Source organism: Heterodontus francisci, chromosome 34 (assembly GCF_036365525.1).
Source record: "Heterodontus francisci isolate sHetFra1 chromosome 34, sHetFra1.hap1, whole genome shotgun sequence".
In the NCBI taxonomy this organism is placed as follows: Eukaryota; Metazoa; Chordata; class Chondrichthyes; order Heterodontiformes; family Heterodontidae; genus Heterodontus; species Heterodontus francisci.
Window position 1 is genome coordinate 41,937,772 of NC_090404.1, and position 10,607 is coordinate 41,948,378.

General features: G+C 43.1%; 1 pseudogene; it reads right to left on the reverse strand.

Moving 5' to 3' along the window:
- LOC137348852 (zinc finger protein 135-like) overlaps positions 1–7,995 on the reverse strand; it is a 55,894-nt pseudogene extending 47,899 nt beyond the window's left edge.
- Between the last annotated feature and the right edge of the window lie 2,612 nt (positions 7,996–10,607).

Sequence of the window (10,607 nt, forward strand, 5' to 3'; positions counted from 1 at the left end):
TTGGTGCTTTGTACATTCAATGTCACAGTGTGAGGAAGCTGATGATTCCTTCGGGAGACCTTTTCAACTCACTGTCCCAGGATTTACTTTTTTGCAAATCAGATCTTCTGGAAGGTAAAATAAAAACAGAAAGTGCTGGCAATACTCATATATAAATACATATAAATTGTGCAGCACTTTACCAAATGTCTTTTGAAAGTCCATGTACCCCACATCAACAGCAATGTCCTCATCAATATAATAAAAGCAAAATACTGCAGGTGCTGGAAATCTGAAATAAAAACAAGAAATGCCGGAAATATTCAGCAGGTCTGGCAGCATCTGTGGAAAGAGAAGCAGAGCTAACGTTTCGGGTCATTGACCCTTCTTTGGAATTATTATTATTATTATCCTCACCAACACTCTCTGTTATCTCTTCAGAAACTCCAGCAAGTTAGTTGAACATGATTTTCCCTGAACAAATCCATGCTGGCTTTCCTTAATCAATCCACATACTGAGTTAGGTGACATATTGAGTATTCTGGAAGGGAGCAAAACATTACAAAGAGACATTGATAGATTTATCGAGTGGAGAAAACAGTGACAGCAGGAGGTCAATGTGGGGAAGTGTGAGGTCATTAACATGAGAGTCATGTATGGAACACAGGAGACCATTCAGCTCATCAAGTCCATGACAGTTCTCCACACAGTAATCCAGTCAGTCCTACTCCCCTGCTTGACCCCTGTAGTCCTGCAAGTTTATTTTCTTCATGTGTCCATCCAATTTCCTCTTGAAATCAGTGATTGTCTCTGCTTCCACCACCCTCATGGGCAGCGAGTTCCAGATCACTTACTACCCACTGCATAAAAAAGTGCTTCCTTATATTCCCTCTGCATCTCTTGCCCAAAACTTTCAATCTGTGTCCCCTAATCCTTGTACCATTAGTTAATGGGAACAGTTTTCCTTCTTTAACTTTTCCATGCCTGTCACAATCTTTTACACTTCGATAAATCTCCCCTCAATCTCCTTTGTGCGAAAGAGAACAACCCCAGCTTTTACAACCTCACCTTGTAACTAAACTCTCCCATCCCTGGAACTATCTGGTAACTTAGATCTAAGGAAGATGAATCAGAATATTTTCTAAATGATTAAAAGTTAGGAACTGTGAAGGGACAGAGAGATTTAGGGTTTCATGCAGAGAAATCACTAAAAACTACAGGACTGGGAGAAAAGGGAATTGAAATGTCTAATGGAATGTTTGCCTTTATCTGAAGGGTGAAAATAATTCTGCAGTTATATGCAACTCTGGTTACACATCATCTGAAGTGAGGTAAATAAAATCAAAACACTGCAGATGCTGGAAATCTGAAATAAAAACAAGAAATGCTGGAAATACTCAGCAGGTCTGGCAGCTTCTGTGGAGAGAGAAGCAGAGTTAATGTTTCAGGTCACTGACCTTTCATCAGAACAGACAAATGTTAGAAATGTAAAAGGTTTTAAACTGGTAAAACGGGGATGAGGCAAGAGATAACAAAAGATGTGTTGATTGGACAAGGTCACAGAGAATAACTGACCAGGAGGTCATGGAACAAAGGCAAACGGTATGTTAATGGTGTGATGAAAGACAAAACGTGTGAGGTGTTCAGTTCTGGGCAGCACACCTCAGGAAGGATATATCAGCTGTGCCGGAGGTACACTGCACATTCACCAGAATGATATCAGGACTAAAGGGTTGAATTGTGAGGATAGGTCATACAGACTGGGCTTGTATTTCCTTGAGTATGAAGATTAAGGGTGATCTATTTCAGGTATTAAAGAAGATTAAAGGATTTAAGAGGGTCGATAAAGAAAAATGATTTCCTCTATTGGTGGAATGCAGAATAAGATGGCACAACATTAAAATTAGAGCTGGGCCATTCAGGGGTGCTGTCAGGGAGCACTTCTTCACACAAAGGATAGTGAAATCTGGAACACTGTCCCCCAAAAAGCTGCTATGGATGGGGAGAAAAGGAAAATGTCAAAACTTGAGAGTGACATATTTTTATTGGGTAAGTTTACAGGGATATGTAATCAACACTGGTAAACGTAGTTGCGATATGGAACAGTCATGATATAACTGAATAGAGGAACGGGCTTGAGGGGCTGAATTGCCTCCTCCCACTCATACGTTCCTCTGTCGTACAGGATCACTGAGACTGATGCCCTGAGGCTCCTTTCATAATACCGAGACCGTCTACTCCTGACCATTATGGAGCAAAGGTTTTCAGGGTGGTCTAGACAGGACAACAATCTCCCCTTCATAGACACATGATCCTGACTGTGAGGTGACAATGCGTCTGGGAGAACGATGGGTGGACACAGTGCACGTTGTTATTTTAATGATTATCTGAACCTCAAGAAACAAACTACCCTGAGGAGTGAAATAAGGCTCGTTGGCTCCTGTTATCTGGGCTGTTTGAGCTGGAGAAGGCCTGATCCAGCACTAACAGGACAGTATAAGTCCACTGGGAGATGACATAAGGCTGAATTAAGACTCAAATGAATCACTTTCATGAAATAATGAGTTGAGAAAGGGTTCATTAATAACCTTGTAGTAAAGAGGCCTCGAGGGAAGTGTGACCATAATTTGGTCGAATTTTACATTGAGTTTTAAAGTCATTTAGTTTGGGACAATTCTGGGGTCTTATGTCTAAATAAAGCAAACTTCGCAGGATAAGGGGAGAGATGTCGAAAATAGATTGGGACACTACATCAAAAGATATGATGGTTGATAAGCAATGGCTTGCATTTTAAGAATTAATACATAATTTGTAACAAATGTACATTCCTTAAAGTCACAAAAATCCCACCGAAAAAGTGGTCCAACCATGGCGAACAAGAGGAATTTGAGGTAGTATTAGATTGGAGGATGAGACTTATAATGATCCCCAAAAAAGTGTTATGCCTGAGGATTGGATGGATTTTAGAATTCAGCAAAGGAGGATCAAGAAATTAATAAGGAAACAAATCTGAGTGCATATTAACAAGAGACATAAAAACAGCTTGTAAACGTTTCTATACCTATCGGAATAGGAAGAGATTAGAGAAAGGAAATGTGGGCCCATTAGAGAGAGAGAGACAGTTGAAATTAAAATGGGGAAGAGGGAAATGGCAGAGACATTAAACAAATGATTTGTATCTCTCTTCATGGTAGAAGACACAAAAACATTCCAGAAATAGTAAATCAAGTGTCTAGTGAGAATGAGGAACTGAAAGAAATCAGTATGAGTAAAGAAATAGGAATGGAAAAATTAAAGGCACTAAGGGGCAACAAATCCCCTGGACCTGACAACCTTCATCCTCGGGTTTTAAAAGAGGTAGCTGCAGAAATAGTGGATGCATTGGTTTTGATCTTCCAGAATTCCATAGATTCGAGAGCGGTTCCCAAGGATTGAAAGGTAGCAAACATAACCTTGTTATTCAAGAAAGCAGAAAGAGAGAAAATGGGGAGCTATCTGCCAATTAGCCTCACATCAGTTGTCGGCAAAATGTTAGAATGTATTATTCGGGAAAATGGTAACAGGACACTTAGAAAATAATAATATGATTAAGCAGAGACAACATGGACTTGTGAAAGAGAAATCACGTTTAACAAATCTGTTGCAGTTTCTTGAGGATGTTACTCGGAAGGTGAATAAGGGGGAAGCATTAGTTGATTTGGATTTTTAAGAAGCAAGAAGCATTTGGTAAGGTGCCACACCAGAGGATATTACACAGTTAGGACTCATGGGATTGATTTAATATATTAGCATGGATTGAGATTGGTTAATGGACAGAAAGCAGACAGTAGAAATAAATGGGTCATTTTCAAGTTGGCAAGCTGTAACTATTAGGGTATAGTAAGGATCAATGCTTGGGCTTCAGCAAGTTACAATCTATAGAAATGGCTCAGATGAAGGTATTGAGTGTAAGTGTAATGTTTGCAGGTTTGTTGATGATACAAAGTTAGGTGGGAAATCAAGAAATGCGGAAGACAGAAAGAAGCTTCAGAGGGATACAGACAGGTTGGTTGGGTGAATGGGTAAGAACATGGCAGATGGAATACAATATTGTGAAGTGAGAAGTTATCCACTTTGATCAGAAAAATTTAAAGAAAAACAATTTTTTTTAATGAATCTTGAGAAACTGAGAAATGTTTGCATTCAGAGGGACCTGGGTGTTGTTACGACCAAGGTAGGAGTAATGCTCTGTTAATTCAGTCCCACTGCTTCACAGGTCACAGCGTATTAGTAAAGTTTCCCACCTACTGGAAATTAGCCAAATTAAACACTTTATTTATCCCCTAGAATAAAGCACACCAAACCAGATTTCTTCAAACAACAACAAAATTATCTATTTATTAATAAAGTAAATCTTAAACAATAATGGGATCAATCAATGCACACATAAAAAAAACTTCTTATTCCTCCTAAGCCTCATGCACACACACATACATTCAAAAACCAGTTAACTATGGAGAAAGGGATTTTGGTGTTCAACTGTTTCTTCGGAATAATAAAAACGTTGGTGGTATGGTAGGATATTTCAGAATCGGTGAGGTGGCCCAGAGTTGAAAAGTCAGAAGCCACTCAAAGTCTCTCCAGGCAAGTTTGTTGAGCAGTCTGTGATGAGTAGACGGTCAAGGCAATTTGTCTATCGCAGGCGTCACACAGATCTTTCAGCAAAAGGTGTAGCAACAGTTCTACTTAAATTTTAAGGTAGCAGTCCAGCAATAGTATCTTTCTTGAGATTTCAGGATCTCCCAAAAAGCACATGAGTAACAGGAATCACTCTTGAGGCAGAGATTTTTCAGAGACTGGAGGCAATAGGAATTTGCTACCCTTAACAATTCAGAGCCTCCTCTCAGCAAAGGAGCCTCACACCACAGACATCAACAGCTCCTCTTTCTCTGGATCTTCTCCTCTCCAGGCCGAACACAGACATAACTCAAATGTGGAATTTTGTTCTACAAGAGATGCCTTCTTTTCAGGGATAGGTCTTTTTCGAGTCTGCCGAAAAAACACAAGTCCCAGCCAATTTGTTCTACCTCCTGCCTGCCCAGCACTGATCTTTCACAAAGCAAAGTGAAATTGAACTCTTAACAATGTCATGTGACATATATCATTTTCCTTGCTGTTGTTGCTTTGGAGACTGTGCCCCACCCAATTCAGCATTCAATTTTCTCAGTCTTGCAAAACACTTTGTTAAAAGCAAAGCACATGTAACAGTGTCCTTGTACATGAATCACAGGAAGCGAACACAGAGGTACAGCGAGCAATTAGGAAAGCAAAGAGTATGTTATCTTTTGTTACAAAGGAATTGGGGTAGAAGAGTAAAGAAGTCTTACTACAATTATACAGGACATTGGTGAGGCCCCACCTGGAGCAGTGGATGCAGTTTTGTTCTCTTTCCCAAAGGAAGGACAAACCACCATTGAGGGAATGCAATGAAGGTTCACTAGTCTGGTTCCTGGGATAAGGCGATTGTTCCATTTATTCACGGACTGTGGGTGTTACTGAAATTGCCAGCATTTACTGCTCATCCCTAATTGCCCCTGAGAAGGTGGTGGTGAGCTACTTCCTTGAATATAACTGAGTGTCTAGCTTGGCCATTTCATAGTGTAGTTCAGAGTCAACCACATTTCTGTGGGTCTGGAGTCAGACCAGATCGGGTAAAGACGGCAGATTTCCTGCCATGAAGGAAATTAGTGAACCAGGTGGGTTTTTAGGACAATCCGTAGTTTCATGGTCACCAATATTGATCCTCGCTTTTTAATTGCAGTGGTGGGATTTGAATTCATGTCTCAGCATCATTTGTCCAGGCCTCTGGATTACTAGTTCAGTAACAGAGCCACTATTGTACAGCATCCCCACTCTGCTCCATCTCCTCCGATGAGGAGAGATTGAGTAGATAAGGCCTATATTCCCTGGGGTTTAGAAGGAGATGTGATCTGACTGAAACAATAATTCTTCAGGGACTTGGCAGGGTCGATGCTGAGAACATGTTTCCCCTGTCTGGGCAATCTAGAACACGGGGTCACACTCTCAGGATAAGGGATCAGACATTTAGGACTGAAATGAGGAGAAATTTCTTCACTGAAAGGGTTGTGAATCTTTGGAATTGTCTTCCCCAGGGAGCAGTGGATGCTCAGTCATTGATATATTTAAGACAGAGATTGATAGATTTTTGGGTACTAAGGGAATTAAGGGATTATGGGATAGTGTGGGAAGGTGGAGTTGAGGTAGAAGATCAGCCATGACCTTGGTGAATGGCAGAGCAGGTTCGAAGGGCCAAATGACCTCCTCCAGCTCCTATTTCTTATGTTCATTAAAGCTCAGTCTGGTTCCACTCGAGATGCTGAGTGAGTGAATTAAATCTTGCTTGACAAATCACCAAGATACCCGAAACATCATTTATTGGTTACAAATCACAACTTAGTTAAATCTGGACACACAGACACTTTATAAACATGTATAAACTCATTTAAATGTAATGAGTTATCCAGCAGTTCAGCACTAGTAGGGAGAGTATTTCATAAAACAAGTAATAAAGATTAACCAGGCGATTCAGTGATTGACTGTAAATCAACACTAATGGATGCTGAGTATTAATTACAGCAGGGACTGGAGTCTGAGCTTATAAATTGGTGAGTTTACTTTAAGACTAATTCCTTCACTATCTGACACATTAACAGTTGTGAACAGCCTGTCTATCCAACAGCTCCAGTCTACGAGTGCTTAGAAACACACAGAGCTTAAACAGCCTCATTCTTGAGCTAAAGAGCAGACTTTCTCCTGTCAATATCGAGCTACAGGCTTGGCCTGTGATCTGTTCATTGTTCATCTTTTGTTCAGTTCACTTACTGAGTGGATTTAAATTGAAAATGAGGTTTGAAGACATGATGGTCTATTCACACATGAATGAGAGATGCTGTGGGGCAGACGCTCAGTCCAAGAGGAGCAACTGACTTCAGAAATAAACCCCAACTGTCAGAATGAACATGGTTCAGTCCTGGATATGATTAACAGCAGCAACAGCTGAATCCAACCCCTGTAGTTATCTGTGAATTCGCTGGTGTGTCAGCAGATAGGATGGCTGAGTGAATCCCTTCCTACACACGGAGCAGATGAATGACCTCTCCGCAATGTGAATGAACTGGTGTGTCACCAGGTGGGATGACTGAGTAAATCTCTTCCCACATGCGGAGCAAGTGAATGGCCGCTCCCCAGTGTGAACTCGTTGGTGCGTCAGACGCGCGGATGAAGTAGTGAATCCCTTGCCACACTCGGAGCAGTTGAATGGCCTCTCCCCAGTGTGAACTCGCTGGTGTATCAGCAGGGTGGATGAATAAGTAAAAGCCTTCCCACAATCAGAGCAGGAAACTGGCCTCTCCCCAGTGTGAATGCGTTGGTGTTTCAGCAGTTTCCATGACTGAGTGAATCTCTTCCCCCACTCAGAGCAGGTGAACAGCCTCTCCCCAGTGTGAACTCGCTGGTGTGCCAGCAGGTTTGATAACTGAGTGAATCCTTTCCCACACTCAGTGCAGGTGATGGCCTCTCCCCAGTGTGAACTCGCAGGTGTGTCAGTAGGGCGGATAAATAAACGAATCCCTTCCCACACTCAGTGCAGGTGAACGGCGTCTCCTCAGTGTGAATTCGCTGGTGTGTCTGCAGGTTTGATAACTGAGTGAATCCCTTCCCACACTCAGTGCAGGTGAATGGCCTCTCCCCAGTGTGAACTCGTTGGTGTGCGAGTAGGGAGGATGACTGAGTGAATCCCTTCCCACACTCAGAGCAGATAAACGACCTCTCCTCCGTTTGACTGTGTCGATGAGTTTCCAGCTCAGACGTGTAATTTAATTCTTTCTCACGGTCCCCACATTTCCACAGCTTCTCCCCAGTGTGACTACACTTGTGTGTCGACAGGCCAGATGATTGGCTGAAGCCTCGTCCACACACAGAACACGTGTACGGTTTCTCCACACTTTTTGCTTCCATGATCAAAGGCCGATGTTATTCAGATCCTGATGAATCGAGTGACTGTCACATCTTGAGGTGATGTTTGATTTTCCCATCCGCAAATCCTCCCTTTCTAATACCCTGTAACATGAAGTTACAACAGGAAAAAGGGAGTGAGAGAGAACCCACAAAAACACAAAGACAAGTTGTGAAATTGAGCTGAATGAATCTGGTAATTTTTGGGACCAGAACAGAGAGTGGGCGGGGCTTCAGGGTCCCAGTGACCAGGAAAGAAAATCATTGACTCATTAATTTTATTCTCACTCTGCACACAGGGGCTGGAGAACTGAACCCAGCCACAGTAGAGGGAGGGAGAAAAGTGACAAAGGAGGAATGAAATGTTGCAGATGGCGCCTTGGGTTTGGATTTCAGTCCAGGGAGGAGGGAGAGTGTGTGGGACCGGGACTTACAGCTTTGGGGAAACAAGAAAGGAATAAAATGTTCCATAGGATCTCGAATTGTCTGTTCTGAATTTCTATCCTGTACTGACAGTGATGACTTTTCTTACCTCCCTTTACAGGGTATTAGGAGAGGATTTACATTGATTTTATGCTCACTCTGCACACAGGGGCTTTCGCACCATCTCTCCTGAGGGTGCTGGGGTTCCTGTTTACACCCCACTGAACCGTAAGAAAGAATATCTTATTAGATTATATGAAAGATAGTATTATATTGTAATAATATAACGAGAGGCTGTTCACCTGCTCCGTCTGTGGAAGGAATTTAATCGATATCCAAAATTCTGAGACACCAGTGAGTTCACAAGTGACTGTAGCTGTTGCATTCTGTAATTATTGCTGCTGTTAATCACATCCAGGACTGAACTATATTCATTCTGACAGTGGGGTTTATATCTGCTGTGTTAATATTCTTTTTAGCTGGGGTGGAGTTTAACATTCCAGCAACTGATTTGCTTTACTTTGTAACTTTTACTCTTCAAATAAAGTAGCTCCCTTTGGGCTATTCTCAGGGTTTTGTGGGATGAAACGAAACAGTGATTTACTTGTACTTTTGGCAATTTTGTATATTATATTCACTGCTCACAATGAGATCTGTTCTACATTGGGAAGACCAAACACAGACAGGATGATCACTTTGAGAAATATCTCCATTCAGTCTGCAAACGTGTTCCTGAGTTTCCAGTCACTTCCCATTTTAATTCTCCATCCCACTCCCACTCTGACCTCGGCCTCCTGCCCTGTTCCAATGAAGCTCAATGGGAGCTCGAGGAACAGGACTTTACAACCTTCTGGACTCAACATTGAGTTCAGCAGTTTCTGTAACAACAGACCGTTGTCAGGATCTGGAACGCTCCACCTGAAAAAGGTGGTTGAACCTGATTCAATCAGTCATTTTAAAAGGGAGTTGACAGGTATTTGAGAATGAGGAACTTAAAGGCTTACAAACAACAAGTGGGTGTGTGGGACTAAACACAACTGCTCTTTCAAAGGGCCAGCACACGCACAAAGGGTTGAATGGCCTCCTTCTGTGCTGTAAGTTTCTATGAATCTTGGAGTTGCCCAGTTAGCCCCTCGAGCCTGTTCCACCAGGAAATGAGATCATGGTTGATCTGTGATCTAACTCTATATACCCGACTTTGTCCCATATCCATGAATACCTTTGGTTAACAAAGTTCTATCAATGTCAGATTTAACATTAACATTGATCTCACATCAACTGCTGTTTGTGAAAGAGAGTTTCAAACTTCTACCACCCTTTCTGTATAGAAATGTTTCCTAACTTCACTCCTGAAATGTCTGGCTCTAACTTTTACTCTATGCCTCCTAGTTCGACACTCCAGAACATCCAGCCCACGGGTCAGAATCCAGCCTGCCAATGGTTTCCATCTGACCTGCCAAAACATTCAGTGACTGACAATCGTCACAGCTCCTTTACCAACGTGGTGGAGACGTCTCACTGCACATGTCCTCCTTTACCATGATGGCAGACAAGCTTCAGTGCCTGATATTTTGGCTCCTTTAGTAAGATGGTGGTGCCTGGGCTGAGCTGCTTCTCTGCCGGCGCTTCCCGCCCAAACTCCATATCCAGTGCAGCCTTCCCGGCCGTGAGCTCAGGACCCAGGCCAAGCACTGGCTCTGCCTGCGTACAAACTGAGCCTGGGCCTCAGGCTCTTCATCATCATCTGAGGAGCTGCAGGCCCAGCAACAAGGTGCAGTGGTAACTGGGCGCTGGGAGCAGGCTGCCGTGGTGACCCAGCCCTGGGAGCAGGCTGCTGGGATGACCGGGCCCAGGGAGCAGAGAGGCAGACAGAGGCAGGCAGACAGACAGAGGCAGGCAGGCAGACGGACAGAGGCAGGCAGATAGGGAGCGAGTGAGCGAGAGAGAGCGGGGGAGAGAGAGAGAGCGGGGTGGGGGGGAGAGAGAGAGCGGGTTCGATTCTGGGTACTGCCTGTGCGGAGTTTGCAAGTTCTCCCTGTGACCGCATGGGTTTTCACTGGGTGCTCCGGTTTCCTCCCACAGCCAAAGACTTGCAGTTTTAAAGGTAAATTGGCCATAGTAAATTGCCCACAGTGCAGGTAGGTGGTAGGGAATATGGGGTTACTGCAGGGTTAGTATAAATGGGTGGCTGT